Source organism: Vicugna pacos, chromosome 14, assembly GCF_048564905.1.
Source record: "Vicugna pacos chromosome 14, VicPac4, whole genome shotgun sequence".
In the NCBI taxonomy this organism is placed as follows: Eukaryota; Metazoa; Chordata; class Mammalia; order Artiodactyla; family Camelidae; genus Vicugna; species Vicugna pacos.
In genome coordinates this window covers 13,630,674-13,657,593 of record NC_133000.1, presented here as the reverse complement: position 1 = coordinate 13,657,593, position 26,920 = coordinate 13,630,674, and the positions used below count along the sequence as shown (strand labels likewise).

At 39.2% G+C, this 26,920-nt stretch overlaps 1 protein-coding gene across 3 annotated transcripts in view; it reads left to right on the top strand.

The window, feature by feature from the left end:
• WDFY2 (WD repeat and FYVE domain containing 2) overlaps nucleotides 1-26,920 on the top strand; it is a 235,604-nt gene that overhangs the window by 2,316 nt on the left and 206,368 nt on the right. For all 3 annotated transcript variants that reach the window (XM_072976193.1, XM_072976194.1, XM_072976195.1), the window contains exon 2: nucleotides 11,633-11,778. The gene's annotated coding sequence lies outside the window, so the exon portion shown is untranslated. The remainder of the gene's footprint in view (nucleotides 1-11,632; nucleotides 11,779-26,920) is intronic.

Here is a 26,920-nt window from a genome sequence, read left to right as displayed (position 1 = left end):
GATCTTATATTCAATACTTGCTGAGGACCAGTGGCTTAAAAATGACTGAAATATTGGCCCTGCCTTCAAAGAGCTTATGGTTTTTCTAGAAGAATATTGCCTGCATATTATTAGCTACTTCAGGGCAGAAAGTGATTAGATACTAAATAATTCAGAAAAGAGAAAATTTTATTTCCCTGGGATAATGAAAGAACATTTTCCAGGGTCAGTATGTTTAAGCGGTGCCTTAAAGCAGTGTTTTTCAAACTGGGATCTTAAACCTGGAGATAAGAATTAGAATTATTTGATACCTTAAAATTTTTGTTTTCATTTTAATAACAATATACACATTCTTTTATTATAAAGACAAATTTTCTTTCAAAGTGACAATTTGCAACTGAAAGAGATTTTCATAGAATTGGTCTTCAGTTTTCTCTATCAGTGCTTTTCAAACTGTGGTCTGTGGACCCCTGCCTGTCAAAAAATGTATTCGCCAACATTGTAAAATGATTATAAATCAATAAAAAATGTTAAAAAAAAATGTATTCGCTTGAGTCAAAAGATTCTCTTTTACATTGCTCAGGTTTGAGAAACACTGCTTTTAAAGATTGGTAGGATTTGAATATATGAATAAAGGAAAGGAAGCCACTGGTGAAAAATCCTTCTAGACACTGAAAATGTAGTGAAGAAAGGAAGTTAGCACAGCATTGCCAACGGCTTCCTGGGGAACAATCAAGTTCAGCTAGGCTGGAGCACCAGGTATTCGAAGAATAGTGTAAGATCTGGAAAGGTAGTTCATTCCTGGATGGTAGAGGGCCTTTATTCCAGGCTAAGAATTGTTTTCTGTATAAATTAGAGCTTTTAGTTGGGACGGTGGGTACAAAGCAGTATTTGAAGGGACTCAAACTAGGCAAGTAAAGCAGATGGGCATGCATTCATAATGACCTTACCTATTGCAGTCACTTGAAATCATTTCCAGTTGAGCCATCATGCTCTTTCTTCCCTGACTTCATGGAGTTGGCAGATTGTTGCACTTGGGTCATAAGTGGAGGCATGTGTTAGAGCCAGGATTAGATGCAGAGATCAGGAGAGCCAAGTCCAAGGAGCTAACCTGGAGCATATAACCGGAATCTTTGCTTGTGGTAGCACCTGAGATCAAAGGGCATGTTTCCAGTTCAGAAGCGCAGAAGTGCTGGAAGGCCCCAACACAGACAGGAAGGAAATCAGGACATACATAGACAGCAAATCAGGAGGCAATCAGAAACCAGGAAGCATTGATGAGTGGTCCTAAACAAAATTGTGAAATAGGCCAAGTTTATTCTTAGTGACTCTGGTTGACAATTAAACTATTAGTTGATGATGTAATTAAAGCAGTGGTTCTGGACCAGGAGACACACATTAACATTACCAATAGAGCTTAAAAATAATAATTAATGTACCAAATCCCCATACCCAGAGGAAAATGATACTGTAGAATTGAGATGGGCCCTCAACATCTCATTTTTTAAAAAGCTGTTCAGGTGAATCTTAAATAATGCTGATTAAGAACTATATGCTTAAAATATAAGAATAAGGTATGTGTCTAGCGTCTAGTAATACTCAGTAAATAACTTTGAATATTCCTATACTTTTAGAGTTATTACATTTCTTAAAAGAACTCCTAAAATAAATCTGCATACTAAAGGAAAAAAAAACTATAGATGTGACATCAATATAGATAACGGTGGAATTTTATCATATGTTTATTTAAATTGCTTGAATTCAACTATATTTGACAAAAAGTAAAAAGAGAAAACTAAATAATGCCAGAGACCCCTACCGTTCCCCTCAGTGAGCTTAGGCCTTGCAGTAAGCATGAGATGGGAAATACGAATCCCTTCTTCACTAAGTCTGTGTGATTCTCGAATGTGATCCCAGAAAGATTCTGGTCATATGCAGGCTTATTTTTCTAAAACATGGCCCCCAAATGCAAGCCAACTATTTCATCAGACTGAACTGAAGAAACAGTGAGCTCTTGCAATGCCAGAGGGAAAACTAGTTGGAGCAGTGTGTGCTAAGCCCTGTTCTGTTGCAGTCTAGGGGATTAGGGAAGATTTTTCTGGGAGGACATTGGTCAGAAGAGGTATGTGGGAGAAAACTTGCTCTTTGCTTCTATTTTTCAAGGAATGCTGCCCAAATGCTATGGCTCTGATTTAAAAGGGAATGAATAAATTATACAAAACCCTCAAAAAGAATGGTGACTCTGGCTTAAACAATAGCCTAAATTGTTGAAATGGAGCTATTCTAACAGAATTAAGAACTGATGAATTATATTCATTTGTAGGAACCAACCAGAGCGCTTTTAAATTATTTTAAACCAATTAAACAGGGTAACACGGCTTTAAAAATAATTATGTGCCAATGGCTTGGCTTGTGGTATCTGGATGTGCCATCTGAACAGAATAATCAAATGAACTTAGTGTTCCTCATATATAACCTAACAGTTTCCTTTGGCTGTTTTACCATTCATTTCCTCAGCTCTCTGCTTTACTCTTTGAGATCACAATAGTCACTGATGTTGAGAGAATATCAAGAAAACATGAAGTAATAAGCATAAAAAAGTAGATGAGAAATTATGCAGCAGAAAGTATTTGGATAGTTCATATATAAGGAATTTAATTTTGGTCATCCTAATTTATAATGTTATATAACACCAATTATATAATTATATGATATCAGTCCTCAGGGGAAAAAAATGCTACCAGGGACTGCTTTTAACAAGAAATTACACTTTTCCAACGAGCAGTATTTCACAGTAATAGTTAAAGTCTTAGGCTATTGAAGATCAGTACTGAAAATGGACATCCAAAATGAGACGAGTCTCAGTGGAACAGTTTCTCTATCAAAGGAGCATGAACATTACAGCAATTATTTAAATTACTATTAATAACACACCTACTGTGTGTGAGCAGAAAGAAATCTATGGAAGTGTGTGTGGAGGAGTGGCAGGAATTGAGACTGGACCACATCATGAAAGGTTTCATGTGCCCAACTAAGAAATTTTGAATTTTATCTTTGGGTGATAGAAACAAAGTTTTGGAATAAGAGGGTAATACAGTCAGATTCTCATTTTAGAAAGATAATTTCTGTAACAATTGGGAAGATGGATTAGCAGGGAAAACAGTGGGCAGGAGACCAATTAAGCAATTTCTGCCTTAATCCAGGGAGCAGATAGGAATCACTGTAGATGTGGCAACAGGGATGGTAAGTAAGGAGGGGGTTGTAAAAGACATGGAGTTGATAGAATTGATAAGACTTGGTGAACTGGGTAAATGCAGGCAGAAGCATGATATTGTGAGATTAAATTTATCTTGTGTCATGTAAAGTGGATTTCAAACTACTGGTAACTATAAATTCTGATAGAACCAATGGTGTTTACTCAGTCACTTGTTCAACATATTTATTGAGTCTCTAATAAGTGCAGGAGCTAGGAATTTAGCAATAAATAAAACGGGGAGGAAAATGCCTGTCCTTATGAAGTTTACATTCTAGTGGGAGAGGCAGGCAGTAAACAAGATACATACATAGTATGTTTAAATGCAAAGGAGAAAATATAAAGCGAAAAGGTAACAGTGTTACAGAGGGCTGCAGTTTTAAATCTAGAGAACAGGGAGACATCCCTGAGAAAATGACACAGGAGTACCAATCTGAAAGAAGTGAGAGGCAGAGCTGTGCAGGTATCTAGGGTGAGGCAGATTTTTATCTATTTACTGAAGTTTACTAAAACATTTGTGGTTTGAAATGCTAATACATTTTAAAGTGTTATCTGTTGGTAAATATTCTTTCCTGATACTTAATAAGTGTTCTTATTCATAACAGTATTATTAATAAAATTCTTTGCTGATACTTAAGACATATTCTTACTAATAGTATTCTTCTAATTACTAGTAGTAAGTATTCTTTGCTCATGTAGGTTCTCCCTGATAGGCAGAACACCAATTACTCATTAAATATTCTCGAGAGATGTATTTATCTTAAAGTCGATGGGTACTGTTTTAGATTCTGGGGATGCCCAGTGTGGGGTGTGAACCCTTCACTCCTCAAGGAGAAGTTCTGGGTTTTGAGTTCCCTCCTGATCATGGGTCACTGCTCCAGGAGTGGGGTTTCCGGTGAGATTGTGTCTCAGCCTTTTCTACCTGCTTCAGTGTGGTTTCCCTCGGATTTGCCTCACGTGAAGAAGGAATTGGTCTACCAGTTTTTAGGGGGGTTTTTTCCCCAGAGGGAGTTGTTCTATATATAGCTGTAGACTTGTTCTGTCCATGAGAAATGAGTTCAAGATCTTCATATGTTGCCATCTTGAACCCAGCCATAGTACCATGCTAACATAGCTTTAAACCTGAGCATTTTCAAGGCAATCATGAGGGACATCAGATCAATTTAAGAAAATGACGTGATCTGATGGTTCCTCTAAGCAAACTAACACTATATTATTTCTGGCTATTAAAACATTTTGAGTAATTTTTTATTTCAAGCAGTTATTAAAGGTAGAGACAGGTATTCTGGGCTCTGAAATTTATAAATAAGACATGATTTCTGACTTCAGAAATTGTAGGATCTGGTAGAGGAAATAAAGATACATAATACTAAGCAGAATATAGCCAGCGACAAAAGATAAGTGCAAATAGTATCTCTCATTTAAGTGAGAAATTCATACAGACTAGAAGAGAATAGAATAAAGCAACTGAATAAGGAAGCATTTTTCTTCAAAGCTTTACAATTTTCCATCTTTAAATTTTTTTTGCTGAAAAGAATTTGTCAGAAATTTACAAAATGCAAAAATAACAGAAAAACAAAAGTCACTTTTAATCTCACCACACAGACATAGCCACTGATAACACTTTAGTATATATCCCCTCCATTGTATTTTAAATAAAATTAGTCTTTTAACATATTTTCTATCCTTTTCCACCTAATATAATGTGAACATTTTGCATTAAATAATCTTTAAAAAGTGACTTTTAATATGCATAATAGTCCATCCCACGGATGTATCATGATTTATTTTCTTATTACTCAATATTTTCTTTCCAGATGTTTTACTTTCATAATTAATGATACACTGATACATTCATGTTTGTAGTAATTCAGCAACTATTATTTGAATGAACACTAGCTACTGCTCTGGATGTTGAAGTTATGTGAGAGAAAAAAGTCCCAAGTCCCTGCCCATGTGGGGAGAAGAAGAGAGAGACAATAAATATGTAAATATTCTATTATAGAAGATAGTGATAAGTGTTCTGGAGAAAAAGCAGGGTAAAAGAATAAGAAGTGGTGGGGCTGGGTGCTTCCCTGTGCAATAGAAATAACTAACACATGGAGTAGAATTTGATCAGTGCCAGCAAAAAAGTTCAAAATGCTATGAGGGACATGTACCTAATTGGACAGGATAAGAAAGAGAAACCCCCCAAATTAGCCGAGAACAAGGTGGACAACCAGGAACTCAATTTGCTCAAGCAAAGAGAGAAGAAAATTTCTGAAAGGAGAATATATTTTTTCAAAAGTTAATGACATATCAAAGTGAAGACTGGGGGGAGGGTATGGCTCAGCGGTAGAGTGTGAGCTTAGTGTTCACAAGGTCCGGAGTTCAATCCCCAGTCCCTACATTTAAAAAAATAAATAAACCTAATTACCTCACCCCCCCCCAAAAAAACCCAGAAAAATAAAATAATTTTTTAAATGTTCTAAAATTTTAAAATAAAATAAGTAAATAAATAAAAACCTAATTACCCCCCAAAAAGTCAAAGTGAAGACTAAACAAAAGCTATTAGATTTGAGAAGCCAATGCTGACTTTTATAAGGAATACAAAGAGAAAATAAGGTGAATTAAATCACCAAGGATTTTAGTAAATTACTGAAGGCAGAGTATATAAACTCCTTTTTGCACTAAAAAAGAGAATGGGATAGTAGCTCAAAGGACCAAAGAGAGTATTTATTTTAAAGTAAAGGAAAAGCCGGAACATGTTTTTAGGTAGATAAAGAGCAGGGGGAAACTGAAGATATGAGAGAGGTACGGAGCGGGGCGGGGGGGTGGGGGGCAGGAGGCAGGTCTTAGGAGCAGGAAAGGACAGAGTCAAGAGCACAGGTGGGAATATTAGGATGTGACAGAAGGGACACTGACTTCTCTGAGACCAGAAATACTGAGACAAATATGAACCATGCCCAGCACAGTGCCGTGTGTGTGTGTGTGTGTGTGTGTGTGTGTGTGTGTGTGTGTGTGTGTGTGTGTGTGTGTGTGTGTGTGTGTGTGTGTGTGTGTGTGTGTGTGTGTGTGTGTGTGTTGTTTCTATTGGTTCTGTTCTGTTTCTCTGGAGAACCCTGACTAATATGGCAGTAAATGGCACATGTTTAATCTATGTTGAATGACAATGTCAATTACAGGGAAATTCAGAGGTGGAGAGAATGGGTGCTGAGGGAACTATGGGAAATGGATGGTTGGCCCAGCCGACCAGTGAGACTAAAGGCCAAGCTAAATGCTCCAGGGAAATCCCTTTAGCAGTTAATTGGGGATGGTATGGACAAGCAAGCAGATCATCTGAGCTCTTAATGCGCGAAGATCCCAGCAGGCAGGTGGTCAACCTCTAGGAGGTTCAGCATGCATTCCTGTAAGTTGTCAGAGCTCTGGGTCGGGAATGTGAAATCAAAGAAATGGGAAAACAAGTATTTCATTGCCTACTTGTGTCAGGCACTCTGCTAGGGCTTCCCGTGATCTTTTAATCTTCTAAGAAACCTGCAAGCTAAGTGTTCTTTCTCTTTCAGAAAAAGAAACGGAAACCAAGTAATATTAATTAACATAGTCCAAGGTCACAAAGCAGAATAGAATTAGACCCTGAATCTGAATCCAGAAGTATAATCCAGGGCAAGCATGACAGAAGTTATCGTTGACCTGTCTGTGGGATTTGGGGCTTAGGGACAGGGCTCCGATCCCTGTCATACTAGAGGAACTGGGAACCCTGGAATAAAAACAAGGCAAAAACTCAGGCACAGAGGAGAACGTAAGGGAGACAATCAACAAAATGTAAGGGAGGAATTTGCTCATAAGAACAGGATGGAGGAGAGGAGGGTTTAGCTCAAGCAATAGAGTGCATGCTTAGCATGCATAAGGTGTTGGGTTCTATCCCCAGTGCCTCCTCTAAAAATAAGCCTAATTACCTCCCCCCACAACCACCAAAATAAAATAATTAAATAATATAATAATAAATAAGTAAAAAAAAATTAAAAAAAGAACAAGTTGGGAAGGAGAACAGGGTGACAGCCTCTAAGATGTTAGTGAGAATATCATTTTAATATTCAACTCACTAGTCTCCAAAGACTAGTGCTCTTAAAACAGCAAGTAAAATAGCTTCACATCTTATTATGCAATATCTGTCATTGGTGATGGGCACCTAGGAGCTCTCATGACATCCACTTAATTCACCAGATTAATTGATGCTCCTCGTTCCCACTTTAAATCATGCCCACTGCATGGCATATGCCCCAAACTAGTAGAACTTGCTTTAGTATAATTGTGAACTTCTGCTCCCAGTACAAGTTCCATGCTTGTGTAGTCAGTTGCTTTTTTCCCCAAGCCCCTTTATACCCATTGAACTTGTTATTGTAATTATGTTAATTAATTATTATATAAGCCAATGAAATGTGATACAGTCACTAAAGAAATTGCTGTCGAATTACATGTAGGCAAGAAAACTGCAAAAAAAAAAAAAGGCTGGAAGATGTAAAAATCTACAAATATTTTGCATTTCAGAAGATTGACAAATGAAATACAATTGACCCTTGAACAAAGCCAGGGTTCGGGGTGCCGGCCCACCACACAGCGGAAAATCTGAGTATAATTTATAATCAGTCTTCTGTTCACTTAGTTCCTCCATATCCACCATCTGCATCAAATTTGTGAGTTCAGTCAACCAAGGATCGCGCAGTACAATCATACTTTTGAAAAAAATGCACGTTACAAGTGGGCCCGCACAGTTCAATCCCCTGTTGTTCAAGGGTCAGCTGTTCAAGTTATTTTAACTTTAAGGCATGTCGCATCATTTTTAAAATTTCTCTGCTGTAATGGACTTTTTCAGTCTACCAATCATTACCTATCAGTGTTGGAGAAGAGAGCTTTTACTATACTCTGTATTGTATAGTACTTTTGTTCATTTTTTTTCTTAAAAAAAAAGCACAGATTTTTGCTTTTCCAGACGGAAATGGCCAATTCCATGTTCCTTAGTGACTTCATTCAGCACTTTTACATGAAACCTCAATACAGAGTATGATACTACTTGTCTGTTTAGACTATTCATCTAAGTCTTAGGTATAACGTGACTCATATTAAATTCTGTATTGTGAAAATTTATGGCTTGCTAGTAGTCATAAGACTACCAGGAATTATGCATTTGGGGGCCTTCTTGTTGCTTCATGATAGGCCAATATGTATAGCTTTCTAATAGTTCTCAATGTAAGGACTCTTAGAAATAACCTAAAAATATCCTAGTGCGATTCTCTTGTATTAATGATAAGTAAACTGAGGACCAGGGTTAAAGGCACTTGCCAAGGTAAAAAATTATTGAAATAAAGTTAAGGGAAATGTTTAAATAGCCCCTAATGTTGTACCATCCCCATAATGTGTAACACTTAAAATCCAAGATTCTGAAAACACTTTTAAATCAGATCATTAACAATTCTGATACCGATGTATCAAATTATTGTCCTATTTTCTACAGCTGGGCTGCCTCTTCTCAGATACTGACTGGAAGGGCAACATTTTCTCAGGTGAATCAGTGGAGACTTGCATTCATCCGTGAATAAGAAACCTGAAAAACAAGGGTTATTTTTATCACCTGTGTCAGTGGTAGGCTGTCCAGACAGGCCTCATGTGTCCACTCTTAAGTTTTATAATGTTATCAAGAACATGAGGCTTTCTCTGTTTTTTGTTCAGCAAGTGTTAATGTGTGCTTGTCCACTGGCAATGAGCTGTTTCACTTCAAGTATTATAGGTTTGCTTTGGTAGAAGAGATGGGTAGAAGAAAAGAAAGCATGTCAGCTGATCTGGCTTTCCTTAAAAAAGAGATTTTCTGGAACCATCCTAGTAATTTCCTCTTCGATCTGACTGGCCAACTCTGTTACATGACCAATGTCACCTGCATGGTGCCTGCACCGTGTGATGGGAGGGCAACCAGCAATCTCTGTCACCGCAGGACGTTGACAAGCTTAGGAAAGACGTGTGTGGCGTCTAGAGCACTTGCTTCGTTCATAGTAGATGCTGAAAAACTGGCAGCTCTTATTTTGTTAAAAAAAATGAGACCAGTGGTGACATCTCCAAACTTCTTCCATAGAAATTATGAAGAAATGTTTTCATATCTGTAAAGAATCCAATGTGGTAATAACACAATTTTTAGTAGAAAAACACATTTTTACTGAACTTCCATTTGACTAGAATATTCATAGAGTAACTTATTTCTTTTTATTTTGGGGGCGGTGGGGATGGTAATCAGGTTTATTTATTTACTTATTTAAATGGAGGTATTGGGGATTGAACCCAGGACCTAGCTCATGCTAAGCATAGCACTCTACCACTGAGCTAATACCCTGCCCCACTCCCTGGTACGGCGACTTTTAAAAACTGATTTGATTAACCAGATTATCACTTTGGACAATGATCAATAGTTTATGAATAGGCACTGTAATCTCAGAAGTTTTAAGTATAAATGACCTTTTTCTCTCTTACGTTTTATGGGTTGGAAAATACTTGTTTCTTGTACTTAATCAACATTAAAGTATATTTTACCATAATTAAGCATGTTCCTATTGGTGACATGTTGAAAAAAGAACATCTGTTGAACCATTAAAATTTTACCACAAGTATTTATTTGTATTATTCATATCTGTTAAATAGAGATCTTGCCTTTAAAAGATATTTCCGTGGAAATCGTTGGGTTTCTGGCTTCAGTTGTAAGAATTTTTAGTTTGCTATAGGCATTGCCACCAGACTGGCAGTCCCAGAAGTCTTATGCAAGGGACTTGATTTTGCAACAAGAAGAAAAAATACAAATATATATTTTACAAGAAAATTAAAACAAGTTTCTTTTGTATAGAATGGGGAACTATATTCAATATCTTATAGTAACCTATAATGAAAAAGAATACAAAAATGAATATATGTATGTATATTTATGAGTGAAACATTATGCTGTGCACCAGAAATTGACACATTGTTAACTGACTATACTTCAATTAAAATAGTCAAAAAAAGAAAATTAACCATTTTCACAAAAATAAAAAATATCAGCAGAATTTCATAGATATAAAAATACCTAGAGCTAACATCTGCTTCATACATGTAATATATCAAGTACCAGTCAATGCCATGATAAGCAAAAAGCTGAAGTCCAATACTGTGTTATACTGGACTTTTATTACATAAATTGTTTTGAAATGAGGCAAAGAAAAAAGTTCACATAAAAGCCCTGCTAAATATTTTCTTTAAAATGAATTAAATATGAAAGGGACATGTATGTGTTTAATAAAAGGAAGGGAATGTAGCCATTTAAAAAGTCTATCTTAAAAAAAAGTCAATCTAGGAATCATGCTTAGTGCTTTACAAATACATAAATCTCTCGATCTTTACAACTCTGAGTGGTTATTTCTCCAGTAAGGGGAATCACATGGAGAGGAGGCAGCAGAGAGACTCAGTGTCCCGAGCAGGGACTGCAAACCTAATCGAACTCCGCAGCTTACGCTGGTTCCTCTGCTCCATGCCCTGAACACATGATTGTCACATGAGTATGACATAGCCTCTTAGTTTTTCACGTAGCAATTTTGTGACCTTTGATGTTGATAGATGTATTGTGGTTTTTAGTTTTCAGATCTGTAAAATGTAATTGTGGTTCTGGTTTCCTTTTCAAAATACAACCCAAGACAATACAAGCAATGTAATATGAAGAAATGAATAATTTAATGTTAATTTAATAAATTTGTGATATTTGAACCCAAACTTCTCCTAGGTTGCGAGATTTGTCTTTTTTCTCTGTAATTACCAAAATACTTGATTCGGTTATCCAGTTGATTTGATATATGTATATATCTCTTCAAATTGCATTTTTCTAATTGCTCTATTCCACCAGGAAGCGTGTACATGCTTTTTTCTCTTGAACTTTGTCTTGCTTATTTTCTCGTTGCATAGATTTATCCCATCATCTGCAGTTAGGCCTATTTTATAGGAAGTCTTTGTCTTTCTTTAAATTATTTCATTTTATTTAATTCTACCTCTTCTCAACTTCAATGTAGCATACATCCTGCTCTTACCCATAGTGCTTGTGTCAGCATTATTATTTCATTGGCAACGTTGTCACCACAGGAAGTCAGGCTCAGTTGTGAAGGAGAATTTGTTTAGGCATAACAATAGCAATATTGAAAATATATTTTCAATATCTTTTGTGAAGAACTGAAATAATGCAAGTCTCCCTTTAATCCATTGACTCTTTGGCAAATAAAAAAATTTTAAAATGCACTTCATGTTTCTCACTAATGCATCCAAGATCCCTTTATACTTTAAGGAGTACCATTTTCACTTTGATAAAGAATTCTGAAACCTATTAGCTACTCAGACCCAACAGTTTACTCCTTTCCACAGATTGGGCCAAGAAATCTCCCCCTGCCAGAAGCCATGAGGAATTCCAGTTGCAGAAGATGGCCATCTTCCTTCACAAAAAGGGCCTGGAAAGTGCCTGCAGTGCCCTCTTAACCATCTCTAACTCTCACTCAGGAAAAGGTCAAAGCGTAAGTAAAAATGTTTGGCACAGTTGATTTTTTAAATGAAATCAAAATGTATGCTTATACTATGTATCTATTTAATGGCAGTACTGGGGATTGAACCCAGGACCTTGTGCATGCTAAGCACACACTCTGCCACTGAGCTGTACCCTCCCCATACTATGGATGACCTACTTTTTAGAGTATGTTCTTCCTTACGTTCTCAGGTATAAAAATATTTCAAGGCAATTTCAATGAATCAGATTTCAAGAAACTACTAGAACATTTTTTTGTGAGTTGCTTTCATTTGTCAGAATTATGATATGTATTTCAGCACTTTGCTATTCCGGAGTATGTAGGTTTGTCTGTCATTTCACAGCTGTCAAAGGGAAATTCTTATTTTAAATTGCTACATCATCATTAAATAGTTCTAATAATAAAAGGCCTAAATTGTAGGTCCTCTGGGAGATACCAAGGTATCTCATCTACCATGTTGTTCAAGCTTTGGCAGCATGTTGCAAAACAGTTATGTAACAGGCAATAGAGGATAAGAACAAAACCTAACATTGTTACCTGGTGTGGACAGTACCTAAGATTATGCTATATTTTGTTTAAGATTTGTAGGCTATTTTAATAAGCGAGCCGAGCTGGTCGGGAGTACTTCTAGGCATTATCTATTTTGGGATACACCTTATAATTGACTCTTTTCCTCCTTAAGTAAATGGATTCCTCCTCCTGCATAGCTAAGAGCATTGTCATAACATCCTTGCAAAAGCAGTCATCTAAAAATGGAGCTCAAAGTCCACATTTCAGCCTTTTAAGATGATCAAGTTATGTGATGACCTTGGAGATTTAGCTCCATTTGGGCAAAGTCTAGTGAAGTGGACCTAGCATAGCTTAGAAAATACAAAATCCCCTAGTTCCTTTCATTCTACTAAATATTTGTATTTGTTATGGTTTCCCTGAGGAAGGGTTGATGCTGGTAAAAGGGCAACAGGTGTGATGGTCTGAGTTTCACAGCCAAAAATAAATATGGGAAACATCCCAACTTTCAGATGGATGACTCTGAGATTTGGCCCTGACTGAAGTCAGGTTTACCTTTACACTGGAAAAAAAAAAGTTTGCTAGGCAGATAGGTAAACAGTAGAGTGTATCTTACTTAATAATGACTGTCAAACTATCCAAGATCTTTTAGACTCCAAATTGTCTATTCACAAATAATAAAGAAGAGTTTTTCTAACACACTTAGAAAATTGCCTCATTTTTATCAACCTGGTCCTTTTCATTCCCTATTAGTTGTGTTGCTATATGTTTTTAAAGTTATAAATTTGTAAAAATTTATGAAACTTTCAGAAAAGTTGCGAGGTAGATAGATGGTAGATGGAGAGAGAGAGAAGGTATGTATTTTTTGGAGGAGGGAGGTAATTAGGTTTTTTGTTTTCTTTTTTAATGGAGGCTGGGGATTGAACCCAGGACCTTATGCGTGCTGGGCATGCACTCTACCACTGAACTATACCCTCCCCCCAGATGTATGTTTTTTTACACAGATTTTTCCTCTGGTAATTCTCAACTGGAGACATTGACCTGGGAAGCATTTGGAAATGGAATTGGGCACTTCTGCTTTCTCAGTGATGGAGAGGGTGCCAGGCAGGGAGCTACTGACATTCAGGGCCGGAAGCTAGGGATATGAAACAGCCTGCAAAGTGTGGCTGTCCTGCACAACCATGAGATATCCCACTCAAATGCCAATGGTGCTGTCACCCTTGAGAAACGCAGGGGACCTGGCTGTGACAAATAAAGGTGAAGTTCACGGTAAAGAAATACAGAGACAGAGGAGTGTGGGGGCTCTGTGTGGACTGTGTAGCCACACAGCTTGAGTTCAAATTGAATTTCTGTCTGTATGACCTTAGTGAATGGTCTAGGACTCAGTTTCCCCATCTCTAAAATGGGCATGCTGGTAATATCGGCCTTATAGAATTTTGTTGTAAGGATTAAACAAGTTAAAATAGATCAAGTGCTTGGCATATGGTAAGCTCTCAATGTTGGCTATGGCAATAACAAATGTACTCAAATCCTTCATTTTATGTTAATTAGAATTGGTGAGAGGATGTACAAATAGATTTTTTTGAAACCTGCAGCTTCTACGTGTAAACATCTTCTGTCTGGAATCCATTATGTGTTAGAAGATATTTCTTGGTGATGACAGTCATAGTGTAAGCACACACTCAGTCACTAAATGTGTTCCGAAGAAGCAGAAGGAGAAGGTCAAGAGCGGGAGTGGGAAGCACTCTCAGGTGGAAGAAAATGCATGTGGGCTGTGAAACAGGAAGAGCGTAAGCAGACACTTTACAGGGTGAAGGGATGCAGAGGCGGTCTGGTCAGATCATCACTGTGAGTTTGCACGGTGGTGATCAGGGCTGATGAGATGCAACCAACAAGAGGTTATTCCTGACCTAGAACCATGAGGAAAAATCAAATCCAAATCACAGTCAAGTTGGACGACATTTGTGGAACACTCTACACTTCCATGGAATCTGCAAGCCTTGAACCTATTAGTGCAGACTTGGAACATTCTGAATAGTTAAATGCTTCTTTCTGTAAAAGAGGAGACTTCTCCCCCTGCAGCTAAGTCTTGGATTTGTTGTTTGCACACAAGGACCTTGTTTATGTATCACTCATTTTTTACTATAATTCAGTCTTTTGAATACATAAATGAAAAGCCAGTGAAAACCAGTTTTACTTCTATTAAGAATTTATAAGCCCAAAAGTGAACATTAAATTAAACCTAGTATTTTATACATTAAAAAAAAAAAACCACCTAAATCCAAACAAGAATGAGGTTAGTGCCTGTGGGAAGAATAGAATAGCGCATCACAGGTGGATGTAACACATTTTTCTTAAGTACAAATTAAGCAGCCTAAAACAAAAAGAACCGAAAAGATACAAGTATACCAATCGCTTTTCCGATTTTTCAAATCAAAGTTCTGTCAACTGTCAGATGTTTTATGTGATGATTCAAATGATCAAATGCTTTAACCAAAAATAGAATTGAGTATTAGCACCATTAGTAGGAGACTTCCAAAAATAGCAGTAATAGTACTATGTTGATTCATTCTCTTTCAAAGACTGAGTCACAAAGTACCAAACCTAGTGAATTAGAGTTGATGACAGCTATCCCATTTTCCCTGTATCTTTCCTGGTTCTTCTCCCTACCCTTTAAACCTTCACATTGCTAAAGGTCCAATATTCTCCTTTATGTTCTCTTCGCTATACGCTTGCATCACACACATACTTTTCAGAGGCTCCTTAAAGTCATCTTACTGGCACTACTGTGAAAGTTTCTCAAACCTCTGTCTCCAGCATCATCCCCTCCTTTGTGCCCCAGTCTTAATGTTTCTGAGATCTATGAGATATTGCCACTTAAATAGAAAAATTCTACCCTAAAATTCACACATTTCCCCCTTCCATGTCACATTCAAACCATCAACAAACCTGGTCTGTTTTCCAAACGGTGACCTCTCTGCCTCCTTCCTGGTCCAAACCACCATCAGCTTTTCCTGGATTGTTGAAGTAGCTTCCTCATAGCTGTCCACACACCCAGCCTTCTCTTACTTCACTCTTTCAGACACAGCAGCCAGGGTGGCACTTTTAAAATGTAAGTCACATCCCGAAACAGCTCTCCAGTGGCATCTCGTTTCTTTCAGAATAAAGCCAAATTTCTTATGATCTCTAAGGTCCTGCCCAGGGAGCCTCTGACCTTGTCTCTTCCTCTTTTTCTTGTTCATTCTTCTTTTTCTTGTTCATCCCTCTGGCTAGAATGCTTCCCCCACCAGACACCTGCATGATTTGCTCCCTCCCCACCATGAGATCTTGACTTGAATGACTTCTTATCTGACCACCCTGAGTGTTCCTATTACCCCCACCACTTTTTCTCCACTACACTTATCATTGACATAAACTGTAATGTACCTATTTATTGTTTATTTTTTGTCTCTCTGCACCAGAAAGTGTAGGGACAGGGATGGTAATGGTAGTCTGTTTTATTCACTGATGGATCCCCAGTGCCAAGAACAAGGCCTGGGACGCAGTCATTAAATGAATATTTCTTGATTGAATCCCCAAATCCCAGACTCTTCTAAAACCACCTACAGACTACCCTATTTTTCTTGAAAGTCCATTGTTTTCTCCTGCTAAAAGTCCATCTAGGTTCAAAATTTTGCAATTATCTTTGTCTCTATCACTAGGACATCTGATTAGTTGCCAGATTTTTTCAGTTCTGCAATGTTAATGGAATCCATCCCCCCTTTTTTATTTTTACTACTATCACCCTCATTAATAACAGCATAGGCTAGAATCAGACAGACTTGGATTGAATCCCACCTCCACCGTTTACCAGTTATGAGATCTTAAGCAAGTTCATTTGGGGCACGGCAGGGGGTAGATCTCAGTTTTTCGTTGGTCAAGTAGTCCCTACTTCATAGGGTGGTTGTGAGTATTAAATGAGATCATATAGCTAAAACATATATTCATACCTGACACACAGTAACTGCTCAATCTTCCTTCATGTCTGACCCATGGGAATAGATGTCTAATTCATATCCCTTCTGCTTCTCTTATTCCTTTTTAATACATCATACCATTATGACCAAAAACATCTCTGTAAGTACTGCTTTGATCATGCTACTCAATTACTGAACAACTTTCAAAATCTTCCTGCAAATAAAGAGAATTACAATTTGACTGCCTACTATGCCTCAGGTGCTATTATGCACATTTTATAATTTAATTAAACAAAACCATTCATCTAGCATCCACAGCTCACCCAAGTCTGCCTCTTCCATTCCTAGCTGTGTTGGTTAATCCTGTGTTTCACCTTGGCTAGCATAGTACCCAGATATTTGGTAAGCACCAGTCCAGATGTCACTGTGAAGGTATTTTTCAAAAGAGATTAACGTCTTAATCAGTAGACATTGAGTAAGGCAGTTAACCCTCTATAATGTGGGTGGGACTCATCTTATCAGTTGAAGATCTTAAGAGAAAAAGACTGAGGTGTCTCCAAGGAAAAAGGAATTCTGCCTGGAGGCTGCCTTCAGACTTAAGCTACAACATTATCTCTTACCTGGATCTCAAGCCAACTGGTCTGGCCTGCAGAATTCAGACTTGCCAGCCTCTACAGTCATGTGAACAAAACAACCTCTCTTTCTCTCTCTCTCTCTCTCTCTCTCTCTCTCTCTCTTTCTCTCTGATTCCACACACATCCTATTAGTTCTGTCCACTGGAAAATATTAATACACTAGCCATATCAAAGCCTATCAGAAACTTACCTGTCCCATATGGTCCGTTTCCTCCCTAATCTGTGACCACTCTAGCCAGAAGTGTTTATTTTTCACTATGGATTCCTTGAACTCTTCAAACACCTTTCTTTACACTGCAGTGATTTGTATTTGTAATAATTTCCCTACAAGAAAGTATGCCATCTAACTTCTGTCGCTGAGTTACCTAGGCAAAGCTGCTTAACACCTCTGAGCCTCCATTGCCACGTGGTAAAATGTGGATAATAATTTTCTTATTGAACTGAGGAACAGGACATATATATGCTCCTTATGGAGCACATAGCATAGTGTGAAAATTGTACTTGCTTCCACTGGTCTCAAGGGAAGCTTGTGCGGCAATGAAATGAGCCATATGATGTCCTGTCAAGACAGGAATGAAGACAGATCTGCAGGGTTAGGTGGTAACTGAGAATCTCAGAGCATAAAACCAATCTGTGATTCTAAGAATAAGCCCATAAGGATGTAAATGTAAGGCAGACCCACAACCAAAACTCAGCCCAAGACAGAGAGAGCTGATTGGACACAATACTCGAGATCCAGGGGATTCACCTGGATGGAGAGTGCAAGCAATCACCAATATTTCAAGTAGATGGAATGCTCAGGGAGTTGCAACCTTTGTCCTTCAGTAAGTAAACCCTAAAATTTTATTTGGATATGTGGACACTTGGAATTGATTCCATTGCCAAGCCTCCCTTGCCTCTGAGCGTTCTGTGGTCTTGGGATGGGAGCAGAGGGAGGTATGCAACTTCAGGGTTGTAACTTTAAAGAAAAAAAAGCATGTCTTCTATCCTCTTTTCTCCGTTTTGCTGCTGAATATAATTAGACATCTTGTATCTTGATGACAAGGACCACACCCTGGGATAGTAGAGCAATAAGCTAGCAAAAGCTTGGGTCAGACCATCGTAAAGCTGCCAATTGGTCTTGAACTGCCTAAGTGTATATGTTAATATTGTTTGAGGTTAGGACCACCAAACTCATATATAGCAGATGACAAGAAAGCCTGTTAATTATCTAGCAGTAAGATTTTTCAGAAATGGCTTAGGTGCAAAGGACAGGTCGTAACCTATGGACCCAATCTATGTTTTCCTGAGAGGTGCCAGTCTTGACTCCAGGCTGTGACCTCAGAATTACTCTCTTACCTTATGGCCACAGTAACTGAACACTGCCCCAGTCAGAGCTCCCGTGGCTGAGTTTCCTTCTGTGGTTCGACAAAGGGCTATCAGAACCAACTCTGGAATCCTAGATTCTTTCCTAGGCAAGCTTGATTATATGGTGACGTGTGGCCACAAACCTTAGGTTTGCTCCTGAGATTCTCTCCTGGCTTCTGATAGAAAACAAGAACTGGAGACTTAGACTTCAGAGACCACTGTATGGAACAGGGAACAACCTATCTGGTCCTAAAAGCCATTGGGATGACCACTGAGTTAGTGCTGTGCAGGTCTTTCTCCAGTAAGTATGAACTTTAGCCTGAAATCAGCATTCAAGAAATCCCATTAAAATGGAGAACTCTTTTGTCATTAGATATCTCAAAACTCATTTTGGATACCATATGTACTATGTATTTTTCTCTATACTGCAGTAATTCCAAAACTGATAAATATATTCAATTTCTGTCTCTCATTTTAGGAGGGTATTTTTTTTTTACTGTGCTAAAATATACATAATATAAAATTTACTATTTTAACTATTTTTAAGTGTACAGTGGCAATGAGTACATTCTCATGGCCGTGCAACTGTTGCCACTATCCATTTCTAGAACTTTTTTATTGTCCAAAACTCAAACACTGTATGCATTAAACACCAATTCCCCATTAGTCCCTCCACCCAGCTCTTGGTAACCACTATTCTGCTTTCTGTCTCTATGAATTTGACTACTCTAGGTACCTCAAATAAATATGAAGTATGGAATCATACAATATTTGTCTTTTTATGTCTGGCTTATTTCAGGGTTCACCCATATTGTAGCATGTTTCAGAATTTTATTCCTTTTTAAAGCTGAATCATATTCCTTTGTATGTGTAAAGCAGATTTTGTTTATCCATTCATCTGTCGATGGATACTTGGGTTGCTTCCATCTTGTGGCTATGAGAACCTTTGCTACTGTGAACATGGGTATAAAAATATCCAAATATCTGTTCAAGTCCCTAATTTCAATTCTTTTGGTTATATACATAGAAGTAGAATTGCTGGATTACGTAGTAATTCTGTGTTTAATTTTTTGAGGAACTACCATAATGTTTCCCATAGCAGGTGCATCATTTTGTATTCCCATCAGCAATGCACAGGATTCCCATTTCTCCACACTCATGTTATCTTCTGGTTTTTTTTTTTAAGGATAGCCATCCTAATGGGTATGAAGTGATTTCTGCTTCTCATTTTAATGTGCTCAGTCAATTAGAATTTTAGAAACCCCTACCAGTCAGTACTGGCTTGAAGCTTCTAGTCCTGACTGTATTCTTTGAGTAATAGAGGAGTTCAATGTGGAATGGACTTTCAAGGTCACCTTGTCTATTGGTTTTTCATACCTCATCCCCCAAAGCTTCTTCCCCAATTTTCATCCAAACTATTTCTGGCCCTGATGTCATCAGTTGTACATAGTGTATGTCTGAGTAAGATTTCGTTTGATAAAAGAGTTCTTCAGCTTAACAGAAAAACTTGAAAACTTAGACCAGGTCTATATTCTCTAAGGTTCAGAAAGATTAAGTGACTTTCACAAGATCTCTCAGCTCAGGCTTAGCAGAGATAGAATTTGAACAGAAATGCATCCAATGAGACAGAAAGTATACCTAGTAGCAATCATGTTGTGTATGCATTCATTCATTCATTTCTTCAACTCTGGTAAATACTATCATCTTAGTAGACAAGAAACCAATGATAACAGTGCAAGTTCACCCCTTCCTGCCAAGGGGATTACACATGAGAGACAGGATTATGTTGAAAAGTCTGGGGATCATCAGCTCTTTCTAAAGAAAAAAAGTATCATGAGTCAAAATTGAAAAATAGTTATGAAATTAAAAGTACTTATGTGAAATGCTCTACATTAATAGTATAGAAAATATACAGTTGAAGAAGGTGCCTGTAAGAAGCTTACGGTATAATAAGGGGCTAAAACAGGAATACAAATAGCCACGAGCAGGGTAAGACAAATACGTGAAACACCAGGGTACAATAAGAGTGCGTAAAAATTTTTTAGAGACTTCAAAGAGTGAAACACCCTGTTTGGTTGGGGAAATCCAGAAGGGCCTTGTAGGGGACTTTGTAAAGAAGTTATCTAGAGGAAGAGTACTGTGGCAGATGCTCTGAAAGGTGGACAGATATTGAACAGGTAGATCTTGGAGGAACTGAGGGTGAGAAAGCCAATTCAAGTAGGAGAAAGTACGTGTAAAGACATGAATGGGGACGATGACAAGCTGTATCCCCAAATATTGACTTTAGGTAGAGAATAGGCTTTATATAGGGTAGTTGCAGGATAAAAACCTAATAAACAGGAGACTTGGGAACATGTTGGGGAAAGAACCTAAAATGGCAAGCTGCAAAGCGTATGCTCTGCTCACCATAAAAGTAAAGGGGAGCCATCAATGGCTTCTTAGAACACCAGGTCTTAGGGGCAGGTTATACAGACGAGCAATTTCCCTGGGTCTCAGGTTGTCTTATGCACATGAGGGGGATGTGCTCCAGGCTCTGCTTTAGGAAGCTTTATCTCACAGGTTGGTCCCTCCCCTCAGATGTCAAGGACAGAGGCGAAGATTCTGGCTGTATCAGTGAGGCAACCCGGTGCAACTAACTGAACTATTCGTGCATTGGATTGGGTACAGAGTGGATTGGGGCTAGGGTAACGTCTAAGAATTTATTAGAACAGTCCAGGTGAAAAGTACAAGACCATAATTAGTACAGTCATGAGATTGGACACACACTGGAAAAGCACGCTGGGAAGAGAAGGTATAGGACTTTGTGACCAATGGAGGTGGGGGAAAAAAAAAGGAAGGTGCAGATAAGCATGACTGAGCTTGCAATACTGAGTCATTGGAATGGTAGTACCATCTATGGAAGTTGTATGAGTTAGGAGGAAGAGGACCCAGTTTGGAGCTGAGGTCGTAAGAGATTCTGGGTTTGATTGGGGATCTGTTGATTTTATTGTACCAGTGGCCATCTGCGTCAAGTTATCCAGCTGGCAGTCGGATTAGGTTGAAGGTAGGGCTACCTCCCAGGGCTCATGAAGAGTGGGGAGAGCTGAATCCATAGGTTTTTAACCTATGGGGCAAGAGGTCTGCAGGGAGCCCTTTGAGGATGAAACCTTGAGATACGGGCATGTTTGAGGATCACCTAGGGAAGAAGAGACGTGATTAGGTTGATTAGAAGGGTAAGAAGGAGGTCCTATTGTGCTTTGGAAATCCAGGGGTGCCAGATACCTTGTACTGGTTCCTGTAGATTCCTCTCCACCCTTCTGCATCCTGCTCTCAGCCCCAAGACTGCCCCATATGGCTCCATGCCTTTGGCTTTAGGATGGGTTTAATCAAAGGGGCATCCGGCAGGAGATCCAAAGGAGGGAGGGGAGGGAGAGGTTGCCTTGAGCTGCCTGCGACCCACTCATTACTCCTGTCAAAGCACCTGCTATGCCTGATTCTCCTTCCAGGCTCCTTAACCCTCCCTCACCTTGTCCCTTTGGGCCCAAGTGTGATAACTGCTCAGCTGCTGCCATGTCTGAATTCATCCCATCCCTTATGGTTCCCTTAACTCTGCCTGTGATTTTGTAATTAGCCTTTTATAAATCTTTCTAAGTTATCCTAATATGGGTGTCTACTTGTTTCCTGTTGGGACCCTGACTGCCAAACCCTGATATTAACAGTAAGTGTTAACTAGGAATATGAATGGGAATGCTGATATAGTCCTATCCTCGATCAATAGCTCCTTGGAATCAACTGCAAAATGTAATTTCAGTCATAATTCTACCCAGTTCTTGGACTCCTACCCAGATCTTGCTGTGCACTTGACTAAAAGGGACATTTAGTAATTAAACTAAGCTACACCTAGGTCTGAAACCAATGGCACACTTTTTGATAAAGATGCTGATCTACACAGGAAGAAAGTGAGCACACACATAGATAAGAGGGAAACATCCCTGATTCTTGATCCTCTCAAGATGGGCATGACTGGCAGTCCTGGTGAGATGCTCTAAGGTACAATGGAATCCCTGTTTCCTGACTGTCTGGAACACTTAGTGCTATCCAGGAGGTCAGAGGCTAGCCATTGTTGGTAGCCCAGTTACTTGAATTTCAGAGCTATATCTTATGCTGATTTCTCGCTTAAAGACTTCCAGGACAAAAATATCCAACTCTGGATATCTACCCGAATCAACCCTGGGGCCCATGGAAACTGACTAACTCAGGACTTAGTGGTCTTTTTAAGTGAAAATATTTTAGTTCTGAGAATTATAGAGGGAAACTTCCATAATTCTGGGGTGCAGAGGGGTAAAGGGAGACTGGTTATGTTTCTGAAACTGTGTCTGTCCTTGCAGCACTGAAAACTATCTAAGGACAGGGTTTTGTGGCCTGGGAAGGGATAAGCTTTAGATTTTGGGAGAGAAAGAAGTAGTCTTTGATAGTTGAGGAAACATGTCTAACTAGTGAACTGCACAGGCACTGAGGTTCCAAGAGCAGCTGGGTTTAGGGAAGATGGGGCTGTTCCTTTTCCCCTTATGATCTAGAGGCAGGCTTCTGAGGTCTCTGAGTATTTCCTTGGTGACTGATCAGATCTGTAGAATAACTCCCCTGATCCTGAGAAAACATTGAGAATGAGCCATCCCAGAGAAGCTTCCAGTCCTTTAGCATTGCAGGGCCAGGAGTGGCAGATTTCTGATGAGTGATGGGTCCTGCTTTCAGGATTCCGCAGCGAGTCATAAGGCTGGCAGATGCTGCTAAAATAGCAAGCACTTTCCAATCAAGGCAGTGCTGCTAGCATTCTGCAACTGAAGTCAGGATATACTCTGAGGTGGAGCCAAGGCTTAGTTTTAGAGATGAGAGTGATTTAATAGGTAAAGCTTGACCCCTTCCCTTAAAGAGGAAGCTACCAGGAAGGGACTCTAAACCATGAAATAGATTGCTGAGGTCACTTTTACTATCTCCAAGCTCATGGTTCCCATAGTTATTGGTATTTGCAGCCTCACTTGCTAGCTTTAGGGGTGAACAATCCATCCTAGTCATTGTCAGTGTGATGCACACGTTTTATTTCTTCTGTGCATTTAGTGTATTCAACAGAAATGGGCACCAAGATTTGCTATAAATAATCCTGATTAGGATAATCAAAAGCTGTGGCCATGTGACTTCCTATTTTTCTTTCACTTTGATTTATATCTACTATGTTCTTTGAGATACAGTGACTCCTATTCATTACTGCTAATTCCTTGACACACAATCTTCCTGAAGGCTGTGTGTCATTTCCCTTTCCTCCCAAATGTACATGTGTGTAAGTGGGGAAATTTATAGCAAACAAAAAATGCTGCATCCGTTTAAGAGAAATCCTGAAGGAACTGAAGCAAGTACATTTAGCTAAGCCGAGCTACAGCAACGTGAGGATAATTCTAGGGAAGATGAAAGGGAGGCATGACTAGGAAAGTGTAGACTGCAATAAACGGACAGCCTCAAAATGACAGCTGTGTGACATGAACGCGAGGTCAAAATCATTTTTAATAATCAAATGTCTCATTTGCATTATATTATTAAGTACCAGACACTGTTCTGAGCACATGACTGACTGCACCATCTGACTTCAGCCTCACGTCAACACTCTGAGGTGGGTACTGTCTGTCGTTATTCACATTTTCTAGATGGTGAAACTGTGCCCACTTGAAAATAGTAGATCAAGTGTTCAAATTTAGGTCTGTTTGACTCCAAAACTCATTTATTTCATTTCTCCAGCAAATATTAATTGGGCACCTACTCCAAGCCAGGCATTGGCAAACAAGGCAGACAGTGGTGTCTGTCCAAATGATGTTTACGATGCAGCAGTGGTGAAGGACGTTAGTCATGTATTGAATTAGAATTGTGATGCACACCACAAACAAATGGTAGAAGTTATTCTCTGATATATTCCAACTCCTAGACAGTTCCTGTGTTAGATGCCCAATAAATATTTGGTTGAATATTGAATAAGCTTGCTGTGAAGGTAAATAATGGTGGACTAAGCCCAGTTTTGGCAGAAGACTGGGAAGGTTTTTCTGAGAAGGTGGCCTTGAAGCTTGAGACCTGAAGGTTGACTTGGGCTGATTGGGAAGTAGGAGAAGCTTGCCAGAAAGGAGTGTCTTAAGCTGCTCGCCTAAAATCTTTGATTCAGGGAAGAACCTTGGTAGTTCGAAGGGACAGAAAGTAGACTAATGAGGTTGAAGCATGGAGAGTGAGTGAGTTTGAGTAAGTGAGGGTGGCTGCAGACAAACTACAAAGGTAAGAAGGGTTATGATCATCTGGGGTCATGTGAGCCGTATACTCTTTCATCTTGATTCTAAGAGCAATAGTTGCCAGGGAAGGTTTTTAATAAGGAGAATGTTATTGACAAATTTCCATTGATCATTCTTGCTGGAGTGTGGTCACTGGGGAGGTCAGTTAAGAACCCATCACCATGGTCCAAACTTGGACTAAGATGATGGCAGTGGAGAAGGGGAGATATGAACACGTGCTTAGGAGGTGATTGCCTGGATACAAAAAGTAAGAACCAGGGAGAGCATCCGCCAGGGTGCCTGTATTAGTTATCTATTGCTGCGTGACGGATTTCCCCAAACAAGTATTTACTATTTCACACAGTGTCTTTAAAGGTCAAGAGCCTGGGAGCAGCTTACCTGGGTGATTCTGGCTCAGTCTCTCATGAGGCTGCAGTGAAGCCATTGGCAGGTGTTACAATCCTCTAAGTTTTGATTGGAGCTGAAGGATCTGCTTTCAGTCTCACTCATGTGGTTGATTGCAGTATCAGTTTTTTACCATACTTGACGTGAAGTCTGGCTCACTTCAAAGTGAATACTCAGAGCAAAACAACCAAGAAGGAGGCTGCAGTGTTTTTCATGACCAATCTCAGGGATGACACACCATCACCTCTACCATCTTCTATGGTTAACGCAGACCCAGTCTGACCCACTGTGGACAGGGACTGCACAAGGTTGTGAATACCAGGAGGCAGAGCCTGCTAGGGGCCACCTTGGGGGCTGGTTACCACTGCGCCCATGTGAAAAAAATGGCACTTTCAAATTAGGATAATTTGAGAAGTGTGTGTACGTATGAATAGTCGGTTTGTTTTCTTACAAAAGGACAATTTACAAAGATGTGTTCAGGGAGCAGGGAGACCACAAAGGAATAATGCAAGTGCCCAGAGCTGGAAGCTGTAGAGCTGTGTAACCCCTGTCCCCAAAAGGACAAGGGGAGGAAGAGGTTGCTGGAATTCTGAAGGGGAGAGAATCATGGACAGCAGGCCAACCTTGAGAAGAGCTATGTTATTCTGTCAGGAGACACAGCCAGCCATGCGCTAGGACACGCGGCTGCTGACTGCAACCATCTTTTCCCGCCTCCGCATTCAGTGATGTCACCTGGGTAGCTGCAGAGGTTGTGGTTAGAAATATACCAGAGAAATCAGTAAATACTAGGAAACAGAATTCTTATTCTTTTTTTTTTTTCAGAGAGCCAGTTGTTAAACATTTATAGGCACACTGCTGGACACAGCCAGCCTGAGGCAGCCTCTTACTGTGGGAGCTAAGAAAACTCCCATCCAGACCTCACTCTCGAGATAGAAGAGGACCAAACTCAACTGGGAAGCCAGAGAACACAGGAGTCTCTTAACTCAATTGATTGCTCTTGACTTTTTCTATTCAAACCATCCCCTGGGGGAAGCAGCAGGTGGAGGAAGGTGGAGAGAAGATCCAGCATAGCCAGGCTGCCTTTCAAGCATGATTCTCCGGTTTCTTCTGTGAGCAATTGTGTGGACAGTGATTCAGTTTACAGGGGGGGAAAAAGAGAGAAAGTATATTTGTCACAATATCTCTTAATTATACCTCCTACCCACCCACATCACTCCTGATTCCTCACATCAATGGAGGTAACTGTGACAGACAATTGAAAACTTTATAGTTCTGTTAGGGTCAGCAAATGAGTTCACTTTTTTTTTTTTTTAACAATAGAAACTGACTTTAAGTTAAGAGAGAATGTATTAGAAAGATGTCAGAGAGCTCAGAGAATTGAAAAAGGACCTGCCGAACAAGACTCACCAAGGGCAGAAATAGGGCAGCAATGGATCATCCAAATGGTAGGAACTAATCAACAATCTCAGAGGATCTCTGATGAAAAACTCCTACTCCAATTGTTTTTCCCTTCATAATGGTCCTTGAGTTACTCTGCACAAGATGCACTGTCCTAGAATAAAATCTAATTGTCCAGCTTCAGTCAGTGGCTACTCTCAGCAAGAAGAAGGCAGGGTTCCTTGACTGACTGTCCCACTGGGACTGTCACACTTACAGGGAATCAGTAATTCCCAACAAGGAATTGAGCACTCTTGAGAACAGGAAGGTGCATGGCGGCTGGGAAGCCAAGAGCAACAAGTGTCCACTACAATCTGGAACATGACCTTGCACCAGGGTCCCTCCTGACCTGGGGGGTAGGGAGCAACTTTCAGACCATTAACGTGGAAGTAATTGGAAATTAGCTATTCTTTAAAAAAATCTCTAGGTATAATGTTCAGAATGTCACACGATTTGACATTAAGAGAGTTAACATTGAAAGATCCCAGGTATGTAAATAAATGTTGGAATTAAAATAAGAAACTGAAAGAAAAGCTGAAATGTGCTGATGTTTTAAAAGGAAGAT